The sequence below is a fragment of the Lontra canadensis genome, unplaced genomic scaffold (genome assembly GCF_010015895.1).
Source record: "Lontra canadensis isolate GAN:19392208 unplaced genomic scaffold, GSC_riverotter_1.0 scaffold50, whole genome shotgun sequence".
Classification (NCBI taxonomy): domain Eukaryota; kingdom Metazoa; phylum Chordata; class Mammalia; order Carnivora; family Mustelidae; genus Lontra; species Lontra canadensis.
The window spans coordinates 11,910,811-11,934,362 of record NW_022631044.1 but is presented as its reverse complement, the minus strand read 5'-3'; the positions used below and the strand labels follow the sequence as shown (position 1 = coordinate 11,934,362).

The 23,552-nt window shown below is 40.7% G+C and overlaps 1 long non-coding RNA gene across 3 annotated transcripts in view; it reads right to left on the bottom strand.

Annotated features, from left to right (window-relative positions):
- Nucleotides 1–23,236, bottom strand: part of LOC116877244 — a 321,390-nt gene extending 298,154 nt beyond the window's left edge. For 2 of the 3 annotated variants that reach the window (XR_004384593.1, XR_004384594.1), the window contains exons 1-3: nucleotides 22,772–23,236; nucleotides 18,504–18,571; nucleotides 16,506–16,567 (exon numbers count right to left, since the gene is read on the bottom strand). This is a non-coding gene — a long non-coding RNA (uncharacterized LOC116877244). Of the gene's footprint in view, nucleotides 1–11,507; nucleotides 11,741–16,505; nucleotides 16,568–18,503; nucleotides 18,572–22,771 lie in introns of those variants that run through there. The other variant, XR_004384592.1, reaches the window with a different exon arrangement.
- Nucleotides 23,237–23,552: the final 316 nt, after the last annotated feature.

Here is a 23,552-nt window from a genome sequence, read left to right as displayed (position 1 = left end):
AATAGTTTCCATTCTCCACTTCAATGTTCTGTAGACCCAGCCACAGAGCTTTAAAAAAGCCAAGGACTAACTTTAGCCACTGGTCCTGCTTTCAATAAAGCCTTATTTTAATAGAAACACTGTGTCTCTCTTCCAAGTCCCCACCTTTTTTAGGCAGCTTGCCAGCTGAAGGCAGAAAGAGATTTCTAGCACATTGTCCCCAAATTCCAGGCAGATCACAAAAATAAACTGTCCCAGAATGTATTCCTTTTAAGAAAAATTGCTTATTCAAGGCTTGCTTTTCGTGTTTGCCTTCCTTCTTCCCTTTCCAGACACTTTTTCTTCTAACATCATGCTGTAAAGTTGCCATCTGTCTCAAACACATACATACACAAAAGGGAAATCCACTTACAATGAGTACTGGAAAGAAGAAAAATAAGTTGGTTACAAGTGGGTGTTCTGCAGCACATGACTTTTCCAACCCAGTGGCCAAAATCTGAATTACCTCCCAGTCAACAGTCTCCTAGTTTGGTTTTCAAGACAAAAGTTAAAATAAATAATTTTTTTTAGATTTATTGTTGCACAACATTCCCAAGGAAACGCTTGGTTTTTACAATTCCTGTAACATAGAGATGGTCAGGAATTAGATTTTATAAAGAAGAAAACTAAGATCCCAAAAGGCAAGTCACTGCTGCAGATTACAGGTTGGCTGAAAATTGCCAAGTGTGCATCTGAGGGTGCCCTGCGTCAGAGTCACATGGGACACTCGTTGAAGTGCATCTCTTTACAGCATCAATGGGATTGTATCATTCTTCTGCTAAAAAACACTCACTAGTGGCCCATTCAGTTAGAAAGAATCCACATTCAGATCCTCACCACAGACACAGGAGAAGCCCCTCTCCACCCTGAGACCTCATGGGCTGGTGGTCTTCCCTCAACCACTCTCTGCGCACCACCCCCTTCTTCGTGGTCTTCATTCACACATGGGATGGTCCTGTCCCTGGGTCTTTGCACAAGCTCTTCCCTCTGCTTCATCCCACAAATCTCCAAATGGCAGGTTCTTCCTCCTTATTTGAGTCTTTAAAAAGCCATCGTCAACCATACTAGCAACTGCAGTCCCACACAAGCATGTATCTACTTTATTTTTCATCTCATTGATCAATCTTTTTTAACTTCTTTATGCCATGAATATCAATTACCTCCCTGCCCACTCACACACACAGATGGACACATGTTTGACTCAAAGCTTCACAGAGGCAGTAACCTGTCTGTCTTATTCAAGACCTATTGTCAGGGGCACCTGGGTAGCTCAGTTGGTTAAGCATCTGCCTTCGGCTCGGTCATCATCCCAAGGTCCTGGGATCAAGTCCTGTATGGGGCTACTTGTTCAGCTAGAAGCCTGCTGCTCCCCCTCCTTGTGTGTGTGCACTCTCTCTGACAAATAAATAAATAAAATCGTAAAAAGTCCAAAACCTACTGTCAATAAAATGCGGCTTACTTGGCACCCTCTCAGACCAAAGCAGTTCCTATCTGGGATTAGGGGCTGAGGGACCTGAATTTTAAATACTCTCCTAGGTTATTTCAAAGCACTTTAATGTTTCAAAAGTCCAGATAATAAATAATTTAGCCGGGGCTGGACAGACACCTTGACTTCCTGGGACATGCTTTCCGCTGCACCAAGCTACAGTTTTAGAATCGCTGGTCTATTTCAAACAACTGCCTTAGCAGGGAAGCCATTCGGAGATTCATGCTGGGCTTTCACTGTAGATGCAGATTAAGTGGTACCTTAAACTGCTTTCCCAAAATTCAATATTTCTGTCTCTAGTGTAGGCTTGGGCTTTGATGGGAAGCCTCAGAATTATTTGTGCAGATCCAGGGAGAGAACATTCTACAAAGAGCTGGGTCTCATTCTCAGTTGACTCACTGACTGCTTATGGGACCTTGGGCAATTTTATTAATTTCTCCAGGTCTCATCATCCCCATCTGCAGAGTGAGGATGTTGAGTCTGATTATCTCTACGGTCCCTTTGCAGTCAAATATTTTTATGATGCCAAGTCATTCCAATTAATGCAGAAAGAGCCCTTGAAGTTGCATTCAGTGTTGTGAAAGGACCGTGAACAGCCCAGCATCATGCCATGCAGCCCAGGCCAACCACAATTGCCCAACCCCAGTCTAATTCTTCGCATCTTGTCCTGTGTCTTAAAGAGACAATAAAATAAAGAAAATACCCCACACACACCGAAGAAAGATGCATTTGTGCTGCCTCCTTCTGATCCCACTTAGATGCCAGTAAGAGATGTTTTGGTCAGGCACCTGGTAGGATGTACAACAGTTCTGTTTGTTAGAAAATTCTAACATAGAACAATGACCCAAATAGAGTGACAGAATGTTCCCCTGCCCTTCATCTTACACACACACACACACACACACACACACATACACACACACACACACACACGTAGATTTTAGAAAAACCTAAAAGGAATCCCCAATTGTTCTGAAAGGCAGAGAGTCAAGCTTCATGTTTTCACTTGAAAATAAGGGTGGAATAAAATCATCCTGATGTTTCTAAAGGAAATAGGAGGGCTGTCTTTATTTGCCAGAACTGGCACAAGACAGTCTGTGATATTCACTGACAGGAAGTTCTTTAAAATAGAAGCCAACTGGTGTACAATGGATGGGGGAATGTTTTGGGCAAGGAGAGGGGATGGCGGGGTACTAATAGAAGGTGCACAAGAACCTGATGAATGAGTAAAGCTATGACTGGGCTATCACATTCAGAAAGGAGGTAGGATAGATCGTTTTGGTTATATATGCCAAGGAGAAGAGGTTGCGAAAAAAATACCCAAAAAAAAAAAAAAATAGAAGCACTGCAATAGAATTTTTCTCAAGTAAACTTTTAGAAATTTCGTTCTCCATCTTGATTGTGATTCCTTTTTGGTCTTCAGTCCTTCTAACATATTCTACCCATGGTACATGAGATTGCTCCAATCTAGAAGGAAAACATTATCACCTAACGAATTACCAGTCCACTTCCCTTTCAGTGTCACTCCACATTTACATTTTAGATAACTTATATGTATGGATGCAAACATAAGATTCACGAGGTGTGAGTATAAGCACACTGACTTCATAAGCCTCACACACAAATCTGTCTTTTAAGGCTCACTTCTTATGTAAATAATACCTGTAAATTATGTAAATAATACTTCTTATGTAAATATGGTAAAATATATTTTACCATAGAATCATGTTCTATGGTAAAATATATGAATTATCAAGTGTTTTGTGAAGGTGCTTCTGTTTATCTTCTGATGCCTGTGGATCTTAGCTGGAAGGTAAAAAGAGGACTTGCCATAAATTTGATAAGGGCACACCACCTAAATAGGAACAGCAAGCCTTATTTGTTCAATAAATAAGCAGTGGTGTTGGGAAACAGACCTGGATCTCACATTCCCCAAACTACTAATGTGTTCTCCCTTGTAAAACTTAACCAAGTTGTTGACAGTTAGCCACAACATAGAGACAAGGTTCCATTAAGTCATTGTGTACTTTTCAATTTCAACAACTCACATCTTAGATGTGATCAAAACAGTCTGTAAACGCTATTTAAAAGGCTGACAGCATTTTACTATAGTGCAAAATGTTATCCGAAGAAAAATGACCACTCAAGATTAGAAAGGGAATTATTATACCCAATGGCTAGCAGCTAAGACAAGGAAATCCATTGCTCATTACCAGACAGTAGGAGATTTTCCTCCATCAGTCCTACCGGGTAAACTACTAATGTTTAAAATGTAAAAGTAAAAACTACACAAAGATCTCATAATTTCAGAGTGTTCTTAGCCAAGGCCTTTAAAGGCATTGTCCCAGGAAGCTGCCTTCTGTAGAAGCTACATGTTATCAACACTGTGTTAATGGACCTTGCTAATTCACTGGGTCCTCTTAAAAACCACATTTGCAGGTTGAAAAGGCCCCATCCAAGGAGCCAGAGGCTCTCATTTCTGATGGTTGTTCTTTGTGATTTGGTAATACTAAGGGAGGTGAGAGAAGATGGGTAGTAAACAGATCCAGAATTTTCTAGGAAGACAGTCTAAACAAGGCTCTAAGAAAAGTCACCGAAAATGTCAACCCAGCTGACAGAGAAAGGTTCAGGGAGCAGCAAAGGCATGGCATATACTTTTTCATCTATTCAATCTGACCCTGGGCCCACTGCCATAATCTTTTCTAAGGTTAGTGGTGGGAAGGCTGCCGCCTGAATGTTTGCAGAGGTCTCTAACATCCTCTGCTGAAGAACCCTAAACCTCAGGTACTATTTCAGAGGAAATGGGCAGCACAAAACACAGACAGAAAATTAGCTGCAGCAGACCCTGGATCTAAATAAGTTCCACTAGCCTTTCTGAAATCACTTAAAGGCTGGGGTTGTCAGGGGCAGTGATGGGGGTGAATGGAGCATGTGTGTGTGTGTGTGTGTGTGTGTGTGTGTGTGTGTGTTTCCCCAATGTGGACCTTTGCCCAAATATTTTAATAGGTGCAGCATAAAAACAAGAAAGAAGGGGAAAAAATAACTATTTAGCTAAGCAATTTAAAAATTCTTTACAAAAAAAAATAATAAAAAGAAAGACTTTAACAAAATTGCAGCTATAGCAGGTCTGCGAGGGTAACTCAGTAAAATACTCAGTGGATGGCTGCAAACCTCTAATGGAAAGTTGTATAAGTGGCTGAGGCCAAAGTAGGCATTAATTACAATGAAAAATCAGTTTAGAGTAGGCCACAACTAAATTGGAAGCTGGTCCTCTAGGTAAAACAAAGAAAGTGAACAGCAGCCTCAGATTTGATTACATGGCAATACAAGAAAAATGTGCTGTATGTTGTCTATTATTAAAGCTGCTTTGGGGCCCTGTGTTGGGTGCCTCAGGGATTTTAATAAAAAATTAGTAATAGGTCTGCTGCCCTGGCTCACTGTGGCTTTTTGGAGTATTTGTGGGTTCAGGGCTGGTCCTGCAGTGCAAATTAAGTCATTTTAGACAAGCAGTCTCAGAAAGTGTTATGTGATAGCAAAGTTCAAATACGGCACTTTGGCTCTAAAAGGACACAACCCCCCCACTGGAGGCTGATTTGGAGTTTCAAAGAAATAATAAAATTTCATCATAAGGAGGAGGAGGGGAGAAATGAGAAAAAAAGAAAAGAAAAGAAGAAAAAAAGCAACTGGTTGTTTTTGTGTGTCTGATTGCTCTTGCCAAACATTAGTCCTGGTATATAAACTACATGAGTGCATAAAATATTGCCAGCGAGTGGGTTAGTAGCAGAGAAGGCAACTGTTAACCTGGGATTTTTCTCTCTTTCTTTCTTTCTTTTTTTTTTTTTTTTGTCTTACAAATGTTAACTCAATAACTCTTTTTATATTGATGTAGTGGTATTAATAATATTGTCTTTATTACTAATATCACCACTGGGTCCATGGCATGACCGTATATATCCTAGCCATGAAACATTAACAAAAGTTCACCCTGATTAAGAAATCAAGTGCATAAATCTACATTCTTTCAAAGATGAAAATGTCTGGGCCAAATTATTTTCTACAAGACAGTTACATGGAAAAGATATTTCCCAGTGTTTCCTCAGTATACTATAGACCTGATGACTGGCATTTGCTCCCTGAGACCTATAGTCCCTGGTCTTAGACTCCTGATAAATGCTGTCCAGGTTCAACAGACTGAGATTGCTTCAGTAGGGGGTGCATTTCCCACCTGCACCCTTGCCCAAATATCTGAATAAGCCCCATAAGGGAGATGGAATGAAGTGTTGACATATGATGGATATAAAAAGTGTGCACGTACGTGAGCATGAGTATACATGGGTGTGGGTGTGGTAGTGGAGGCAGGGGACTTTGAATGAGAAATAAAATAAACTTTTGTCTACATAATTGAAAAATTCTTTGTCATAATCATATTTTTAAGTTTAATTAACAAGGGAAATCCCACTCCATGCCCATGCAGAACATCCCTTGTCCAGCAACCAACAGTATCCACTATTAGGACTTGCCTAATCTGTTGACAGAGGATCTGGTAGTGTAATTCAACAGATCTCAAGAAGTTCCAGGAAATCCCATTTATCCCCAAATACCTTCTTCCCCTAGCTGATGACCAATACCTGAAATTACATGAGTTAGAGAGCTATTCCTTTAAGTTAAAGCATTGACTGCTATTAAAATGTAGATTTTCCTGCAAAAATCTTTTTAACTTCAGAGTACACAAGGAAACAGCACAGGCAGAGAACAAGGGGCCCGTGAGATAGGGAATTGGCCGGAGAAGCCTGGAAATAACCTTTATGGAAGCAATGACTTCTCTAAGGGTCATCTCTCAGAGCCTCAGACAGTCCCTATTGAATCATGGAAAAGCTATCTTCTATTGAGAACACATACCAGAGGATGAAGAAGGTGCCCTTCAAATGGGAAAGCACCATGATCTAAGACCACAGGGATCATGCAGACTTAAAAAGCAAACATGCCTCACCATTCAGACCTATGACAAATATCTGTTAAGCATTTACAAGGCATCAAACATTATTCAAACTTCTGTGAAACCAGAAGTGAAAGACACAGCTCACTTTTTCATCACCCCCAGGTTCCCAATGGCGCAAGTCTCATAAAATTTCCCCAAACTGTTGAAAACGTGGGGTCAAAAACCAAACAAAGGAGAGATAAATGTATGGGCAACATAAAGAAGGTGATAAGAGAGTCACAGTTTGGTTTAAGCACAAAAAGACTTGATAATACTAATGTACATTCAAAGTTGTCAGCTGGAAGATGCCAACAGGTAGCTTCAGTTCTTCCAGCACTTTGGCTGGGGTGATCATATCGTATATCTTTTCTGATTATATTAAAGAAACAAAAACCCCAATGGCAGTGATTAATGCGTTGTACTCCAGCAACATTACCAATTTCAAAACAAACTGTGCAGTATCATCTTGTACTGATAATACATTACATCATCTTAAATATTTTCAAAGTAGGGTACTCAGTTTTTCACAAGTTACATAATCGTGATAAGGATATTTCAAATGTATGTCTTCTTCAATAACAAGCAGGCTACTCAGTTATAAAATCCATATATATATATATATATATATATATATATATATATCCAGCAATCTCAGAAAGGAAAAAATCACATATTGAGATTTAAAGCAATGATAGACTATATATACACACACACACACACACACATACATATATATATATATATATATATATATTTTTTTTTTAAGACTATTTTTAAAGCTGGTCCTTTCAAAGTAAAATTTGTTCCATAATTCCTTATATACAGAGGACCTTAAAAAGTAAAACTTTCCAAACTGGGTATGTTTTCCCAGTGTTTATGACTCCTTTCTAGACCTGTACCATCTGCACAAAACCTTCACACAAGGATTTGCCTAAGTTCACAGGTGCTCAGTATTTAAATAACAAGTATACATATTCCAATATTATGCAATCAGTTACGTGGAAGTCAAAAATACTCACTGAAATTTAAACTGAATTCACTGACTCCAGCCCTGACTCCAGATGAGTTTGGAAAAAAATACATTTTCTACCCACATAAAAAATGATAGAAACTTCTAATATAACTCCCTCCCCTGAAGAATTCTAATTGTGAAACTGTAAAATTCAAATGTTTAATATGTCGTACGGAGAGGGACAGATGTACAGAATTCAAGTTCCTGAATCTTCAACCAGCCCCCAAAGGCAAAGATCATGTCCATCTTAAGTCTTATTCAGGACTGAATTCCTGTTACTCATGACAGTATCTAGCACTGTCAATAAATAAATATTTGCTGACTGGCTGATGGCAGTGTCAGAAATATCCTGGTAACACTCACTAAACATGACAAGATGCCCATTCCTAGCACTTACAAACCTCAGGGTATATAGAAAGGCAATCTTTATATGTCAAGTTTCCACTTTGTGACAACAGTCTTTGGAGTCAATGTGGTTGTGTGTGTGTATGTGTGCGCGCATGTGCGCGCGCGCTTATCCTTCAGTTTGGCTTTTAGGATTTAGTAAAGCCCAGTCCTTCTCTTCAAGACGTTCATCATGCACCAGGTGAGAAAGACAACCCCAACAACAATACAGTGTCATAGCACAGTGCCACAGTATGAGGAGCAACGAAGTCTAACAGAAGCACTGGAAGCATAGTGTTCTCCTCGTGCTTCCTAAGGATGTAGAACTAGAACTGGGCTGAAAACAGAGGCCCAGGTCCCACTGAACTTGCCAATCAGAAGTCACAGGAAGTTTTATAAGCACCTTCAGAAATGGGGTTAAGAAGATGCCAGGAGCAGAAGGCTGAAAAGGGAAAAGAGAACACTTGTGAGTTATAAATAGACTTGTTTTTAGAAACCACTGTTGAGCAGGAAGGAATTTGGAGAGACTGGGTGTTTACCTGAGGAAGATATATGGCCACTCAAATTGAAGATGCAAGAAAGAGAGAGAAAAGAAAAAAAAAAAAAGAAAGAAGGAAAGAAAGAAAGAAAGAAAGAAAGAAAGAAAGAAAGAAAGAAAGAACGAGTGAGCGAGCATACTTGATGGGACCAGGATCTAGGATGCAGGATACAGTCTCCAGGAATTAATTTTAAAAGGAGTTGCTATATCTTCTTCTAAACCAATGGGGAAGGAATAAGAAATGACAAAGACACAAAGAAACTTGGAACCCAGTGGAAAAGGAAGTTGGGAGCACTGCTACTTAATAATTATAATAATAATAGCTCCAGCTGAGAATGTACTGTGTTCTGAACTTTTTGAATACATCATGTCATTGAGTTCTCCTGACAAATCCTATGACGTTAGTAAGGTTTTCAAAAAAAAAAAAAAAAAAAGAACATTAAAAGGACTAGGTCAAGGGTCAAAGTCACAAAGATGGTAACTGTTGAAGCCAAGATTCTGATTTAGTGAAGTCCAGAGTCCATTATTCTTCCAGCATATCAGACTAACATCCATGACCTTGCTTTTCTTTATGAAAGTAACAGGCAAATTGCCCACTAAAAGAAAGGACTAAGGGGACACCTGGGTGGCTCAGTTGGTTAGGCGGCTGCCTTCAGCTGGGGTCATGATCCCGGCGTCCTGGGATCAAGTCCCACATCGGGCTCCTTGCTCAGCGGGGAGCCTGCTTCTCCCTCTGCCTGCCACTCTGTCTGCCTGTGCTCACTCTTTCTGATAAATAAATAATAAAATCTTAAAAAAAGAAAGAAAGAAAGAAAGAAAGGACTAAGGACAGAATTGCTAGTTGAACAAATAATAAAATATCAGTAAAAATGCAAAGGGGTGGACCTGCCACTAACAAGTTATTTTCGGCAGCTTTAAAAGTTCTGTTAAGGTTGGAAATCATTAATTTTACCAATCAATGAAATCACAAGATTATTTCCCCACAATTGTGGGGATGAAGTCATTAATAAACTGAAGATATAAGATAGAATGTAGCTGAAACAACTGACTGCTATGTTCTGGTCAGATGGGAAGAAGTGATTACAAAAGCGAGGTGAAGGACAAGTAGAGAGATGAAAAGATCTTGAAGAGTGAAAGGACACGAAGGCATGAGAGGGAAGAACTATAGACGGTACCCCAGAAAGGAAAAGCTCAGATTAACTGGTTAAAGTGGATAAACAATAACATCACAATACAAGCCACTGAGATGAGTTGCTAAAGGACTGAAGGAGGGGAGAGATAATGGGGAAGAAAGAAGGCCAAGGAAACAAAATCAATAGCATGTTAGTACATTACCAAGATGGAGCTGGGGTAGACCTATGATAATGCAGGAAACTAGTTAGAAAACCCAAAATCCCAAGGAAAATTGAAGAAATTACTTGAAGATCTGTAAGTATATATGAGAAAGATACATGGATGGATGGACAGACAGATGGATGTTGGATGGACACAGAATGAGTATGTATTTCAGAAAAGGAGATTTGTTGAACAAAAAATGTATATTAAGAACATTGTCTTAATATACCAAAACGAATGGACTAATTATGCCACCATTTGTTTGTTTCATATAAGAAACATATGTTTCACATATCTTCTTAGAGGATAATAGGTGGGAACCACCAAAACTAAAATGTAGCCCACATAAACACAACAACAAAGTACAATAATATAGTTTTCTTTACATAGTGGTAGTATATGATTTTTGTGTGATTTTTATTTCTTCTTTGTACTTTCCTATACAGCCCAAATGTTCTGTAGTGAACATGTATTACTTGCAATATGAAATATTGTAATGCATTTTAAAGGAACATGTATTATATCATATTATATCACACTACAGATATAAGAGACACTACAATTTTTTTTTAAGATTTATTTTTTATTTTAAAGAGAGAGAACAGAAGCCAGAGGGGCAGGGAGAGGAAGAGAGAATCTCAAGGAGACTCCACACTGAGTGCAGAGACCTCAGTGGGGCTTGATCTCATTACCCTGAGATTACAACCTGCTGAAACCAAGAGTCAGATGCCTAACCAATTATAGTGCCCAAAGACACTACAAATTATATGCATGCTTTAAGTCTTATTAGAAGGCCTGGAAATTTTTTTAAATTAATATATATAAGGCCTGTATAAATGCATATATAAATACATATAAATCATATATGTGTATATATTACATACATACACATGCATGTATATATTGTTCTGCATGTACACATATATGTAGACATATTTTTCTTTACATGCACATGCATGTGTGTGTGTGCGTGTGTGCATGCATACTTAGTTAAGTTTAAACACAGAGAGGACACAAACCCACATTACCCTCTAGGAAAGGAGTAAATATTAACTACTGTACTATTAACACTACTATATATTAACACTACTATAACAATAACAAAAAAATTTACCCAGAAAATTGAACTAATAGAACTAAGAATTGAACTAAGTATCAGAATTTCTCTCTCAAATTCTGTGGGTGGTCAGCTTCTGTTAAGGACTAAATACGTCTATATTGCCTCATGGTGTTCATGAGTAGCCAGATCCACAAAAGCCTTCTAAACGTACCAATTCTATTTGCCTCTCTTTTGATCCACACACTATAGGTGGACTCTTGATTTTCTCCTGTCTTTTGTAGGGGATTTTGGACTGTAACACCCATCCCACTGACTTACAGCACACTGCTTTCCTGAAAGGTCTGCTCAGGAACATGAGGGCTAAAGGATTCAGACACAGAATGAGGCCTCTCCTTATGGAAACAGTTGTGACAGATTCCACTTTGTTTGAATAACCAGGAAAAAAAAAAGGGGGGGGGGAGGAAGTCCCCTTCGGTTTGCAGGAGGGTTCCTGACAAGGTAGCCTTGAAAGATTGATCAGCCCTGCTCAGGATGCTCAGCCCCACAACGGGGTGCCCCAACTGGTTCTACTTTCACACCTTTACAGAAGAGACAGTATTGTTTCTTCCACAAAGATGCTTCTGTGTGCACTAGTATCAATAAATATGCCCATCAAGGCATGTTTTCTTAATCAATAACTGACATCACATATATGATTTTAAACCGAAGTACATGATTTTGTACGGTAACACACTGAGGCGCTGGAAACATGGAGAGGGAACCAAACACGAGCTCAAACTTTTCAGAAATTTAGGATCAACATCAAACAAAGCTCACAATATGCCACCACCCCCATTCCCTCATAAGTTAGCCCAGAGAAAAGAAAGATGTGTAGATGTTCCCAAAACTGTTCTCACAAGGTTTCCTCGGACTGTTTCTTCCAAAGTCACCTGAAAGGAGGGAAAAGTGCACAAGAACAAAGTCACAGGAGAGCTACCTTTATGGGCATTTTCTAATCTCGTGAGTCCACCCTGCCACACACCCAACTTGTTCACAGATAACCTCACCAAAAAGCTTGGTTTCATTCATTTGAAACCCTACTTATTTTCTCCTGGACCATCGTTCAGTTGGACCAAAGTGTCTGCTCTTGTTACTGCCCAAACTACTACTGATGAACAAAAAGAGGGCTTGAATTTCATGAGTCTGAGATTTTCACCTTTCTTAAATGTATACTAAAGACCTCCTTAGTCAATATTTTCACAGACAGTTGTAATTAATCCAGGTTTTACTTAAGCTAACAAATGACTCTCCTTCACAATAAGTAGTGCAAAGCTGATTCACGAATTTGCTAATGTCCTCCAGGTTGCTGACGGAGCCCATAGCTGCATCGTTAAGGGGTTTGGTGTAGTAAGAAATGTATTTGGGTTCCTGGTACCAAGCTCCTAAATCCCTTTCCTGAGTGATAGGAGTGATAGGAGTATCTTTTGTCACTCCCAAGGAGACCCTCTGGAGCACACCTAAGATTATGCTAATGAGGTGATTTAGGAAGATAGACTAAATCCCTAGACAGCCTAGACAGCCTCAGGGAGAGGCTGGTCACTGGAGACCCAGTGATAGAGGGTTGCACACCCCTCCCCCCCTCCCCACCAAAAAGGGCAAGGAGGGCTGGAAATTAAAGCTCTATAAAAACTCTCAATCAGATTTGATTAGCTTTCAGATTGGTTGTAGCATCCACATGTCTGGAGGGGGTACACCCCAGTTCCATGGGGAAAGAACTTCTCCTCATGTACCCCTTCATCTGGCCAGTCTTCTGTATGCTTTAAAATATCCCTTCTACTGGTAAACGTAAGTAACTCTTTCTCAGAGTTTGTCTGCAAGCCTCTTTAGCGAATTCTTCCAGTGTGGGAGCCATGGGAACCTTTGATTTATAGCCAGCTGCTTAGAAGCACAGGTAACAATCTGGCCTTGTGATTGGGGTGTGAAGGGGTTGGGGGTGGGGACAGTCTCACGGGACTGAGCCCTCACCCTGTGGGATCTAATGCTGTCTCCAGGGTAGACAGTGTCAGGACTGTAAGCACTCAGTGTCTGCTGAGAACTGGAGAACTGCTTGGCATGGGTGTCTCCATGCACGGAACGGGGAAATCATGACAAACCATCAGACTCCCCTCTCTACTTTTTAAAGCAAAAGTGAATATGTCAACACTTCTAAGGGTGCCAGGGACAAAGGGGATCAGGGTGCTAGGGGTGCGAGGTAGTTGCAGGGTTAAGTATGGTGTCTAGGAGAGGTTTTGTGGAGAAAGTAAGTTCTGAAAAATGACTTGGAGATGAGGGAGTTGAGGGTATTAAGATGCAGGTCATCCTTGCTATGTATGTAGGGTAAAATCAGGGGGCATTGTGGCTGGAACAGAATGATGAAGGGAAGGACAAGTAGAAGATAAAGTCAGAACCGTGTCGGCCTTTGTAATAAACTTTCAATATGACCAGCTTGGACGGACCAGTTTGGTTACCAATTTAGGAGCAGATCAAATGGAACAGAAACCTGTTAAGATGCTACTGGAATCATGGAGGCAAGAGATGAAGATGGCTCCAGCTCAGACCAAGGTGTCACTGGAGGTGACGGAGTTATGGCTCCATTCTAAATGCCTTTTCCAGGTAGAGCCGACAGTATTTTCTCACAGATCAGATGTGGTAAGAGAAAGAGAGAAGACAAGAATAATTATAAGGTCTCTGACCTGAGCATTGGAAAGTTGCAGTTGATACCCACTGCGACTGGAAAAATCATGAATAGAGCGACTAGGGTGGGAGGAGGAGGAGGAGGAATTCCTTTCTGCATATGCTGGGTTCAAGTTATCTGTAGGATATGCAAGTGTAGAGGAGAGGTCTTGTGTGCAATTGGATATAAGAGTTAAATGGTTCAGAGAAAGAGGACCAGGCTAGAGAGATTAAAATAGGAACAGTGTGGTTTCAATTTTTTTTTTCTTCTAACCACTCTTAACAGTTTGGAAAATTTATGTCTATAATTAGTACTTCAAGACCCCAATTTCTTTATGCTAAGGTATTTGGAGAGGAAAGCGGTGGGAGGAGCAGAAGGAAGGGAAGAAGGTAGAAGATTGATTGATCATTGGGAGATTTACAAACGGAGAGTGTTTATTTCCCTAGACTCAACGTGCTTCAGATACAGGGCAAACTCCTAGGCAGTTTAAGTCAAATCCCAAAAACCCTTAATCCTATTTTCCCACAGATACACATCTTTCAACGTTTCTAAGTCATTCCCAGTAGATTTTCCATTAGAAATGGTTTATAACATTTTAACTTGAAGTTTATCAGCCTCCAACCTTTCAAATAATTAAATATTTAAATGCTCAGGAAATTCTGCGTTTGTGAAGCAAGCATTGTTTTGCAATGCAAATCGTCATCCTTAATTTCTCTGCTGGTAAAGTAAGAGTTACAGGGATTGGTTTTGCTCCTGGTGCGTGAAAAACAGAATACCTTCCCCCATTTTCTGGGCTCTGAGGTGGCCCCTCCATGTCAGAAGACACCTTCCACAGGAAAATGACAAGACTGAAAGGGAAGAGGAAGGAAAGAGAAAAGATGAAGGACCCCACCTTAATGGCATTGGGTACGTTTTCCAAGCTGACTACTGGCCCTCTGCTTTACCATCAAGGGCTCGGTGAAGGCAGAACAAGCCTGGGGGTTTCTGGGCAGGTCTGCAGCGTTGCTGGGGCAGGCAGGCAAGCAGGCAGGCCCAGCTCACAGGTGAGTCTCTGCAGCAGATGAGGCTCTCACCACCTGACCCACGAGAAGCATGGAAGGCAGACCCTGCCCTGCACCCCCAGTACCCCTCCCTGCAGGAAACCATGGGATGTTTACATTTGCCAGAAGAAGAGTTCATCCAAGGGGCTGTATCTGCATCCACCTTTTCCCCTCCACTAAGACTCTCTTCATTTACTAACAAAGGAAGAGAGAGAACTTTCTTCCCCTCAGATTTAGTATTGCGGACTTAAATATATGCCCAAGAGCCAAGCGTGGACAATGAAGAAAAAGAAAAGGGAGAGAGCAGGGAACTTCAGTACAAGGATTCAACGGGAGCCTTGTCTCCTGGGCTTTCTTCATCTGCATTAAATTGGTCATGACCTTCCAGGTGTCTTTAAGGTTGAAGTGTTTGCTGGACCATTTCGAGCTGAGCCGAGGGTCCACGTGACCCTCCTGACATCAAGAGGCCGGCTTTTAAAAGAACAGAGGCACCTTATCAGGGCCCCGAGGTCACTAATAGCCTGCCTTGAGCCCTCCATAGGTCACGTTCGGCTTCCTCATCCAACACAAAGGGACTGGCGAGGGAGCTGGGGAGGGGCGGGGGGATAATTATCATTCTGGTGTTTTTTTCCTCAGGCCCCGAGTTATGCTCCATGTCACTGTGTTAATGTGCCTGCAACCAGGGAGACACATAATGCTCCTCTCAGCCCTGTTTATTAGCAAGATCCATTTGCAAAAGGCCCTTCTTTTGTGCCACAATATGAATGTGCTTTGATGGCAAATAATTACGGGCAGTCCTTTTGACATGAAGATCCACAGGCTGCCCTAGTTAAGCCAGTAATTAGCCTGTCCTTTTTTTTTTTTATATATTATTATTGAGAAACTACAAATTATCCTCATATGTGCACCGGCCATTGCTTTTTCTCCTTTCTATTCTCCCACTCTCCCCTGCTCGCTCGCTCTCTCTCCTTTCTCTCTCCCTCTCCCTCGTCTCCCTTAGCACTTTGGATAAGCGGAATGCAGCTGCACAAAAGCAAGATAAAGCTCGACCATCAAGATGATGAACAATCTGGATGAAGAGCCTTCGAGATGAACACAAAAGCAGGAGAAGTGCAGTCGATGTGGGCCTGGACAGCTGAAGGATGCTGTGGTCTAAGGATGAATAGCTCTCATTTGTGGATATACAGATTTTCCACAATGAATAAAAACCGAGTGGAGGTCACAATAAATAAACTTTTTCCCCCCTTCCTCTCCAATAATAATTCAGGTTCCCGGCACCAAACAGCTGTAAATTGAAGGTTGTGCTTAGTTTTCCCAACTCTCAAAGGGGATAATTAAGCTAAGATCACATTGTTTGATATATTAGTGTAATGATGAGCTACTATATTCCACTTGTTTCAAGTTATTTTAGTTTTTCTTTCCCCTTTTTTTTTTTTCAAACTACATTTCAAATACATTTTAAATGTAAGAACAGCAGTTCTGAAACAGAGTTTGCCCTCTGTTTGGATCTACTTGAAATGTATTCATATAACATTTAATTAAAGCGGCAACATCCCCCTTTAGAAAACGTGCGGAGGTAGAAATATCTATACTATCTGACTAGTTCTGACATAATCTTGCCAAAAGGCTGACTCTTTTTCCTTATTGGTGCAAGATAATTAGACCATCATTAACCTCCTGAAGCATCACTGTCAGTATTTCTTGGTGTTACAAAATCAGGATTTGGGAAGATTTTCATAATTCTGCTTAAGATCACCAAGAAGGCAAAGATCAGTTCTGAAACACGCTCGGCTTAGAAGATTTCTGAAAACCAGAATCTGCAAGCCTACACTTTATAAAGCGCCTCAGCCCACAGGAAATGCTACCAATGGACTCCCTCTGCTCTTCAAAACACCGGCTCCTATTGATGAAGTCTCAGCAATAAAAACAGTTAACCAACTGTTTGGTGTTTGGTTAACTTACGTTAGGTTGTCAGTTTCTTCCAATAATTTTCGATCTGAAAACGTGCTGGAAAATCAGAATATCTGTATCAAGTAAAAAAGAAACAGTCCATTTTTAGAAACCTTTTTTCTCTTTTGGTGGCAGTGGTAACCATAAAATAGTCTTGACTTCAAAAGCAGCCATTTATTACCAAATGTTTGGTGGATTTTGCTGTTCATTTGATTGGTGAGTTGACTGACCATTTTTCCTATGACCTTCTCTATTCTCCCCAGTTAGTCCCAACCCAGAATGGGTTCTACCATATCCACATTTAGGAAAATGTCCAGATTTGAACAAGGTATGGAAAACTATTTACGAGCAGGAACAATGAGTAAGGAAAAGTATGGAGAACCCACCCCTGAGTCCACTGTGATCTCAGCCCCATGAAAGTAAAGGAACTTCTTAAACTTCTTCATGGTCCTAACCCTGGAGACTTCCAGCTCAAGGACAGCCAATCCACTGCATGACGGGGCACCACCCTTCCCCGTGACTCCCCCAGTCCTCTCAGAGGAACACGAGAGAAAGGGAGCAGTTAAATGCACTTTGTGTGCAACAGGAAAAAGCAGAGGCAAGAGAAAACAAGACTGGAGCAATCCAATCACAAGAGTTCGGGCCCACTCGCAACATGTACCCGAGAAAGAATCCTCAGACTCACGAAGTTTGTTTTTTGTTTTTTTTTGCTTTGCTGCAACAGTAAACCAGCCAGAGACAAAGAAAAATCAAGCTGTGGGCCTCAAACAAAGGCAATTCTTGCTACCTCTATTTGCTGCCATCTTGGGGCTGTTTTTTAAAGGACCAGCACATCCATTTGGAAATGTTATACAGGTTTAGTTTAGCTTAGTTTAGGAGTTCACCTGGGTCAAATGTGAAATAGCTTAATAAACTTTTAAGTGCTGGGAGCAGGCCAGGTCTGGTACGATGTGCCGGCCCATCTAACAATTCAGCTAATTAGCATTTCTCTCACCTTTCTCCTTAAGACTTATTAATTCTGCCTGCAATTTGTTGAATGCCTGCTACATCCTTGGCACTTTCCTAGCTGTAGAACCTCACAGAGAAACAAACCATGTCACATTCCTGCTTTCATAGAACTTACCTTTCCGTGGGAGGAGATGGAGAGCAGACAAATAAACAATAAAACAAATAAAATACAGCACACCAGGAAGTGGGAAGTGGTACAAAAAAGAAGGTCAGAGGATGTGGAGGAAGGGATGTATTTTGCACAGGATGGTCATGGTAAAGGCCTACCTACAAAAGTGACATTGAGCTGAACAAAGTAAAAGAAGGAGTCATGCAAAAGCCATGCAGCTTTTGGGGTAGAGTCTCCCAGGTTAAAATGAACCCTCGGTCAAAGGCCCTGAGGCAAAAATATATTTGGCATGTGCCCCCACCAGCAAGAAAGGGGATGGGAATGAGGTCAGAGATGGGACAGAGGGCGAGATCATGCAGAGCATTTCACCACAAAGCTGAAAAAACCATGGTAGTCTACTGGCTCTGGACTTCGAGCTAATATGCTTCTATAATACAGTTTACCTATATGAGGTACAAAAAGGAATATTCTTAGATGATAGGTGACTGGTTGACTCACTGTAGTTTCATGTTACGAAATATTAGGTGTTGATTAGCAAAAATACAGTGCAATTAAAAATTGCAAACACAACTCTCTTCCCTCCAAAAAAAGAAAAAAAAAATAGGCAAAAGATGGGAACAGATACTTCACCAAAGAAGATATATGGACGGAAAAGAAACATATGAAAAGTTGCTCAACATCATTAGTCATTAAGGAAATGCATATTAAAACTATGAGATAACACCACATAGCTATTAGAGATGCTTCAATTAAAAAAGGAAATGACAATACAAAATCCTGACAAAGATATGGAGCCACTGGAACTTTTATATATTTCTGGCAGGAATGCAAAATGGTAAAACCACTCTGAAGTATAATTTGATACTTTTTTCTAAAGTTCAACATACACTTACCATATGACCCAGCAATTCCTCCCTTGAGGGAATCCCACACCTGTGTCTTCACATATGGACACACAAACCTGTGAACAAACATTGAGAGCACTTTCATTTACAGTCACTAAAAGCTGGAAATCGAATGTCCATAATACGGTGAATGGATAAATAAATCATGGCATATTCACACTCTGGAATATTCAACAATAAAAAGGAATGATAAGAAACAATATGGATGAGACGCCAAAGTATTTTGCTAGGTGACAGGAGCCAGAAAAGACACACACTGCGTGATTCTGTTTATATGGCATTCTCAAAAGGGCAAAATTATAAGATCAGTAATCAGATCAGAGGCTCCCAAGGACTGGTAAATCAGAGGAGGTAAATTGGCTACAAAGAGGCATAAGAAAACTTTTTGTGACAGTGGAAATCTTCTCTCTTAATTGTAATGAAGGTTACACATTGTGTATGTTTGTTAAGATTCAGAGAATATACACCTAAAAGGGATGAATTTTATTACATGTAAATTACATCTCCCCAAATCCCTGCTGCAATCGTGACACATTTTCAGGTAAGTACAGTAATCTAAAGAGCACTGGGTGCTATACACAAATAATGAATCACGGAACACTATATCAAAAACTAATGACATACTGTATGATGACTATCATAACATAATAAAAAATTATAAAAATATTAATTTTAGTGCTCTCTATCTTCCCTACTAAAGGCACAATTAATTTGTTAAGTAAGCTATCCTCATTGATAGTCGAATCTCAGTGTCCAATGGGAAAACAGTGATCGCATGGGGCTGTGGGCAGAGAAAAAACCGAGATTGAGGCCCTGTGAGCAGGACCGTATATGTCAAAAGCAGCTCTACTCCATCTCTCCCACTTTGCAAATGTAGACATCTGGGTATTCTGTCACACTTGGGCAAGGCAGGGCTCTCCCCCCGCCCACCACTATAGTTCCTGGGACAGTCTAGTGAGCTTGCAAAACAACGCAGTCTCTTTGCTCTGGTTTCTCCTCACTCACCCAACAAATCAAAGAGCCAGAATCAATCCAGACACTTATTAAGCGCCTAATACTTGCAACACACTTGAACAGATACACAAATGTGGTGCCTGCTCTTAGAAGAACAAAATTCAATTAGGTAGGGGGAAATATATATATGAAAGGAAACTAAAAAATGTAAAACAGTATACAGAAAGTATCACTTAATTGGCACAGGCAATTACTATTATTCAAAACAGAAGTCTTGCACCCATGAAAATAACACGTATTATCATCATTCGTTGAAGAAAGCCTATTGCCCGCCAAGCCCTTTACCTGGATCACACCACTTAATTTTCAGAACGATTCTGAGATTTCAGTTTTTTTTAAAAGATTTTATTTATTTGAGAGAGACAGAAAGCAAGAGCTGGGGGGTGGGGGTTGGGGCAGCAGACAGAGGGAGAAGCAGACTCCCCACTGAACAGGGAGCCCACCCTGGGGCTCCATCCCAGGACCTTGAGATCATGACCTGACCTGAAGGCAGAAGTTAAAGTGACTGAACCACCAGATGCCCAGAGATTCTTCTTTAACCCATTTACAAATGAGGAACTGGAACCTCAGAGGGTTTGAGTAACTTGTTTGTGGCCCCTCGGCCATGGATTAACCAGGATGTGAACTCAGGTCTTTCTATCTGATTGCAAAGCCTGTGAGTTTTCCATTATCCTCAGCTGAGTTAGTTGAGAATTAGTCATGAAAGTGGTTGAATTTCAGCTAAACTTTATAGTATAGAATTCTATATAGGCAGCAATGAGATCAAGGGTGATGGAAAAATCCAAGAATTGTTCAGAGGCAAATGAAAGCAACAGAAGCACAATGTCTACTTTGCAAATCTTGTTAGATTGCATCCAGTATGGGTGAGCTCTCAAATATTTTATCATAAGTTTGGTGAGTAAACAGCTCCCTCTTTTTTATTTATATCTAGCCTCTAAATCAGGTCAAAACATTTCAAAAGTAGAGACCTCTCTTGCTGAAATGAATTTTCCACGTTAGGAATTTTCTTCGGGGAGGTGGTGGTGGAGATTTCATTCAAGTTGGCTTAGGTGAGTTATTCCCTACTATGAACCTCCCAGCTAGCTTTAAGAAGACGGAGAAATGCAATAAGACCCACCACAAACCACAAATAAAAATACTCACACTCTTTTATCCCTGAGTTATAGCTTTAAGATTAGACATTTAAAATCAGGATTATCTAATGCAACCTAGGCCTTTTTTTTAAAGGGTCACACTTCTTATTTTTGCACAAACAGAAGGGCCTTTTTCTACACACGCACCCTCCCCTCCCCCATCTCGGGCTTCTGATGCTCAGACAGCATTGGAACAAGCAGTGAAAACTTTGAAGTAGTCATGTACTACATCCCAGTGAGAAATAATTTAAAAAATGGGCACTCCTTTAGAGTCACCTTTTTTTTTTTTTTTCTTTTAAATAAATGGTCAGATAGTAAATCTTTTCAGCTTTGTGGGCCATAAGGTCTCTGTCGCAACTGCTCAACTCTGGGTTGAGTAACAGTAGATGATACTTCAATGGAAGGGTATGGCTGTGTTCCAGGAGCACTTTATTTACAAAAGCAGGGATCTTCCCACTCTAGGACGGCAGTGGCAGTCTTGCTGCTGACTTGTTGTACAGGTCAACAGATGGGACCTCAGGAATTGTGAACTGCAACCCACAAAAAATATTGCCCAGCACTGCAGCTCACGGACCGGGCAGGCTGCCTACTCAATTCTTATCCACTATGTCCTCCATTCCAAATTTGGTCTTTTTACTTGTCCAGCCTGAAACTGCTCATGGATTTCCATTAGCAGTTGTGGCAAAGGCAGTGGATTTATTAACTCTTTTTCTTCACTCAATATCCTCATTTATAACAAGGTGTTTTCTGGAGAACACAGAGCAAGATCAATAACCAGAATGGGGAGATGCACAGCGTTAGTTCCTCAGTTCTCTTTATTCCCCCCACTTCATTTATGATCGTTTCCTCTCTCCCTCTCTCCTTCTCTCCTTCTCTCCCTCCCTCTCCCTCTCTCCTTCTCCACACTTGGATTTTCACTTAGCTCTGATCCAAAACAAAGTACATTTTGTTGGCTCCACATTAAATACATGGCTCAGTTGATTATGGTCAGGTTAAGGCAGAATTACTTTCAATTTATCATGAAGAGGCAGGAAAGCAAGACTTAAATCTACAAAGAAGGCTGTCTTCTTCGCCATTCAAACCCCAAGACTCACCAAAGACATCGTCAATCAGCAAGTGATTTTAAAATTCTCTTAAAAATGTTTTACTAGTTCACTTACTTGGCATTTTTATCGCTTTGTATATCTGTAAAGTAGTGATATAATTAGTAAAGCTATTAATGTTTCTTATGCTTAGTATTACAAATGCTATAAATCTAGCTTATAGCAAAATAAATAATGATGATAACACTGTCAAGCATCTGTATAATTGCTGGATAGCTTTGTGTATACCAAGGTATTAGCACTGTGAAACAGCTTACTCTGGGACCCTCAGCCACCCTCCCTTTGAACCATTCAAGGAACCCAGAGGCACCATGGAGTAAGAACTCCACGATTCCTCTCACATTTCATAGCAAAAGATAGCCCCAGCCTTCTGACTCGATATGACCTCGATATGCTGCTTAAGGCGCAAAAGAGGTTCCTTTCATTAGGGCAGAGTAGACATACAAGATTCTAACTGTTCTATTGTGAAACTAAGGTGTTGCAAGCCCCCTGAACTCCCCATTATGAATATCTGCACACTTGTTGGGCTCTTAAAATTTTCTACTCCACAAAAGAAGGGATGTTCTAACCAACAGAGAACCCTACTTCTGAGCAGAGTTTCCCTAAACAAAAGCCCCGCAAATCTGAGGTCAGAACCCCTTTCTTAGGGTGACAACAACTCCATTCGTCTTGCTGTCTGGCTCATACCCCACCACCTACCGACACAGAAGAGGGAACCTTATCTACAGGTTCTTCCTCACACTCCTGTTTTCAGTACGCAGAAAGGATTAAAATGAACAGCCCTGCACACGGGTCCTGAGTAATGGGCCTTCAAAAACCAAAGTATTAGACAAATATATCAGCTATGAGATAGAATACCAAGGGCTAGTTCCACAGTATCAGCATTTTCAACTTTCATTCTAAAGTGACTGGATGATAAGAGGGCACAATTCGTATTTTGAATTCAGGGCGAGAAGATCTTTTTAATAAAACTGTTTTTACGAGGTAGCTATATATCATTTCTTACCAAAATGCAAAACAAAGCCCGGGTCTTTTTTCTCCCTCTCTCGGAAACATCCATAATGATAGATTTCCATTGTATTTTTTCATCCTATGAATGAATTTTTCAAGCCAAACTTTTCTTGCTGCTGCTGTTGTTGATGGCGCCAAAAGGTTTCAGGGAATCTTTCTTTGCTCAGAAAGTGGCCTGCAGACCCAGACAGAGAGGGAAAGGAAGTTGTTTGGGTGAATAATGAGGGCTGATCCAGAGCCTCCCACGGCGGCAGGCATGAGGCCAGATGAATAGGATAGCACTTTGTGTGTTCAAAAGGCAGTCTCTTTTTCTGTTATCCTTGGCCTGTTGCGCTGGCCCGCTAACCAGTGGATGCACACTATCATTCATTAGCATTTTATGGCACTTTATATCTGCAGTGCCCATTACAAATCGTATTTGTTAACTTCACAACGTTCCTTGCGAGATCATCACCACCGATTCACAGCAGCCCACGTTCAAGGGGCTATGAGCGGATGAGCCAAATTAAGAAGAGGGACGTTCCTGAGTTTGGGATGCAATTCTAACCAGGATGGAAAGGAGGCTTCGGCAGAAGATACACCCGTGCTCCCGGCCAGCGACTCCACTCTCCATAATTTCACTGTGTCTCAGAGCTATCACCTGAGTTCATTCAAGCCCTTCACAAACCTCATCACCCTCAGACTCGTTACATGTTACTTGATGTTACTTGTTACTTGATGACAAGGTTCATGTGTGTTTTGTTTACTTTGGTGGTAGCTTTTCCTTTTATTTTCCC